Source organism: Heptranchias perlo, unplaced genomic scaffold (assembly GCF_035084215.1).
Source record: "Heptranchias perlo isolate sHepPer1 unplaced genomic scaffold, sHepPer1.hap1 HAP1_SCAFFOLD_47, whole genome shotgun sequence".
Taxonomy (NCBI): Eukaryota; Metazoa; Chordata; class Chondrichthyes; order Hexanchiformes; family Hexanchidae; genus Heptranchias; species Heptranchias perlo.
In genome coordinates this window covers 2,687,739-2,692,175 of record NW_027139484.1, presented here as the reverse complement: position 1 = coordinate 2,692,175, position 4,437 = coordinate 2,687,739, and positions in this window count along the sequence as shown.

Genomic DNA, 4,437 nt, shown 5'->3' with positions numbered 1-4,437 from the left:
AAATTAGTACAGCATTTTAAACTAACACAGCACTTCAAACTAACGCAGCACCTCAAACTAATACTGTACCTCGAATTAATACAGTGCCTCAAACAAATACAGCACTTCAAATAAATAGTGTTCCTCAAACTAATACAGCACCTCAAACTAATAGTGTTCCTCAAACAAATACAGCACCTCAAACTAATAGTGTTCCTCAAACAAATACAGCACCTCAAACTAAAAGTGTTCCTCAAACTAATACAGCACCTCAAACTAATAGTGTTCCTCAAACAAATACAGCATCTCAAACTAATAGTGTTCCTCAAACAAATACAGCACCTCAAACTAATAGATTCATAGAGTCATAGAGTTATACAGCACGGATAGAGGACCTTCGGCCCATCGTGTCCGCGCCGGCCATCAAGCCCTGTCTACTCTCATCCCATATTCCAGCATTTGGTCCGTAGCCTTGTATGCTATGGCATTTCAAGTGCTCATCCAAATGCTTCTTGAATGTTGTGAGGGTTCCTGCCTCCACAACCCTTTCAGGCAGTGAGTTCCAGACTCCAACCACCCTCTGGGTGAAAAAGTTCTTCCTCAAATCCCCTCTAAACCTCCCGCCTTTTACCTTGAATCTATGTCCCCTTGTTATTGAACTCTCAACGAAGGGAAAAAGCTCCTTAGTATCCATCCTATCTGTGCCCCTCATAATTTTGTACACCTCAATCATGTCCCCACTCAGCCTCCTCTGCTCCAAGGAAAACAAACACAATCTTCCCAGTCTCTCTTCATAGCTGAAGCGCTCCAGCCCTGGTAACATCCTGGTGAATCTCCTCTGCACCCTCTCCAAAGCGATCACATCCTTCCTGTAGTGTGGCGACCAGAACTGCACACAGTACTCCAGCTGTGGCCTAACACTAATAGTGTTCCCCAAACAAATACAGCATCTCAAACAAATAGTGTTCCTCAAACTAATACAGCACCTCAAACTAATAGTGTTCCTCAAACAAATACAGCACCTCAAACTAATAGTGTTCCTCAAACTAATACAGCACCTCAAACTAATAGTGTTCCTCAAACAAATACAGCATCTCAAACAAATAATGTTCCTCAAACTAATACAGCACCTCAAACTAATAGTGTTCCTCAAACAAATACAGCATCTCAAACAAATAGTGTTCCTCAAACTAATACAGCACCTCAAACTAATAGTGTTCCTCAAACAAATACAGCACCTCAAACTAATGGTGTTCCTCAAACAATCCAGCACCTCAAACGAATACAGTACCCCAAAACTAACCATTAACTGAAATGTCAAAGTCCGAACAGGAGAAGCAGGTTGACCTTGATAGGCGGCGGATCTGTTAAGAGGATATTCAGCTGCAGGAGGAAGTCCCGTTGAGGAACTGCAATTGTATTCAATTAATTTCGAGTCTTTTATCATCATTAGAGCAGAGAAACACGTGGTGCGTAATATCACCGCAGGGCCTTCCATTGTCGGCCTAATTCAGTGCAACATCCCCAGAACATTTCGTCTGAAGCTCATCACTCGATGCCTTTCAAGTAACCTTTGCTGATTTGTTGCAGTTCAGTTTGGGTTTGAATTGAGTTGTTTCTTTACCAGCATAGCTTCATTGGGGCGAGGGGTATTTGAGTTTGTACCGGGCAATTTGTAGCTGTCCATTGCTAATTGATCTTCAATTGACACAATACATTTCAATTAAACTATCACAAAAAGACGGACTATTCCTGCACCCACTCCCCGCCGCCCCACACCCCCGCCACCACCAATGTTCCAACTTATTCCATTTCTCCATCGCTGCTGCTGCCAATCTCTAACTCTGTCTCTAATTATGAATCTGTCCATCGTGCTCTCTTTCTACTAATTTTATGTTTCTTTATCTCTTTCAACTATATCCATTGTTATTTTCACCTTATTAAAAATCAATATCAATCTCCTTCGACCGATTCGAATGTATCATTGTCTCTCCACTGCTTTAAATGTATTTTTCTATCTATCTATCTTTCTATCCATCAACCTCTCCATTCATCTATCTCTCTATCTATATATCTCTCTATCCATCTATCTCTCTATCCATCTGCCGATCTATCTATCTTTCTATCTATATATCTCTCTATCCATCTATCTATCCATCCATCTATTTAACTATCTACCTATCTATCTATCTCTCTATCAATCTATCTATTCATCCATCTATCTATCTATATATCTCTCTGTCTATCCATCCATCTATTTAACTATCTATCTATCTGTATATCTCTCTATCCATCTATCTATCCATCCATCTATCTATCCATCCATCTATCTATCCATCCATCTATCTATCCATCCATCTATCTATCCATCCATCTATCTATCTATATATCTCTCTATTCATCTATCTATCCATCCATCTATCTATATATCTCTCTATCCAACTCTCTCTATCTATCCATCTCTCTAGCCATCTATCTATATATCTACTTACCTATCTATCTATCTCTATCTATCCATCTATCTATCTATATAGCTATCTATCTGTTGACCTTTATCTCCCTATGTCTCTGTATCTGTTTCTCCCTCCACCTGTTTATTGCTCTGTTGTTGTTTCTCTATCGCTTTCTGTCTCTCCTTCTTCATTACTCAAGTTTATCAAATAGCTTTCTAATCTTTATCAAAAAAATGCAATATTAAAGCATGAGCATGAGGTAAATTAGCAAATTACAAGGTGTGGTGGACTCAGTATGTCAGTCTGTGAAGACGTCACCGAGTCCTCTTCCTTCTTCAGGCTGCTGATCACAGAAGTCTCCCTGAGCAGCTTCTGGAAGAAGAAGCGCGAGCACTTCTCGTCCTGCTCCACGGAGCGGACTCTGGAGCGAAAGATAATCTTTGAGGCCCCTTTAACTGGATGGATCACACCGTGAGATCACAAGGTGAGGCCCCTTTAACTGGACGGTTCACAGCATGAGATCACAGGATGAGGCCCCCTGAACTGGACGGTTCACACCGTGAGATCACAGCATGAGGCCCCTTTAACTGGACGGTTCATACCGTGAGATCACAGCATGAGGCCCCTTTAACTGGACGGTTCATACCGTGAGATACGGTCTGTATTGTACTGTATTGCTTCGAAATTGTGAAATTTAGTTTTAACTCTGTGTATTCTTAAATTTTATGCAGTAATGTATGTTTTGTAACAAAAAAAAATCGCAGAAACTTTCGAATCAAACGGGAATTGAACCTCCACACGTTATCCATTGCTCCACTGGCCTAGTTTTCAAAAAGCATGCAGTAACTCACACTTCCACAATGCTGGAGAATGAGCAGTTACTGAGTCAGTTTCGGTCATGCCCACGCGATTCCACGAGTCCGGAAGTGTCAAAAGGTGCACGGTGAACAATCACCAAAGAGAGAGACATGAGCTGCTTCCTTTCGATCGCTCAGCTTGTCGAGCGGAGAACTATAGTACAATTAACAGATCAAAGTTTGCTGGTTCGAAGTAATAAACGTGCTTTTGGAGTAAGTAGCTCTCGGCCATTCTCTTAACTTTACAGGCAGCCTACGGCTTAACATGTTGGCGCTGAGGCACAGGAGAGCACTTTTACTTTGACAAACCTGAAAGCTTTCTGTGTCTGTCAGAACACGGCTGTTTTGTTCGAGCATTTGCCTCTGCTCACCAGCAGGGAGTGCCTTTGAGCAACAACACTTCAAACCGCTTTCAGGCAAAAATGTCTTCGATCAGGCAGACAGACAGGGCTCTCGCTGCTCCCTCAAGCTCGGGGCCGCTGTTTCTTTCCTGTGATCTCATCTACCTTCCGCAGGCTCGGGCTCTTCTCAGCATCATTCACGATTACTGTGGCTTCCCGTTCTGCTATTGCTCACTTGCTTATGCTCGAAACCACCGATTGGAACAAAGTATTGATTGTCGTCAGGGAGGGGGCCAACCCAAGGCGAGATTTCTCTGCTGATCGTGGAGCTGCTTGGAGGCGAGTGCGAAACAACTACTGTGAAGGGCATTGAATAAAGTGGGCAGTAGCAACATGGATACAGAATCGGCTAAGGGACAAGAAACAGAGTAGTGGTGAACGGTTGTTTTTGGGACTGGAGGGAGGTGGGCAGTGATGTTCCCCAGGGGTCGGTGCTTTGACCACTGCTTTCCTTTATATATGTTAATGACTTGAACTTGTGTGTACAGGGCACAATCTCCAAATTTGCAGATGAAACAAAACTTGTAAGGGTTAAAAACAGTGAGGAGGATAGTGATAGACTTCAGGAGAATATATACAGACTGGCTGCATGGGCGGAAACATGGCAAATGAAAGTTAACGAAGAAAAATTCGAATTGATGCATTTCGGTAGGAAGAACGAGGAGAGGCAATATAAACTAGAGGGCTTAATTCTAACAGTGATACAGGAACAAAGAGATCTGCGGGTATATGTGCACATATCATTGA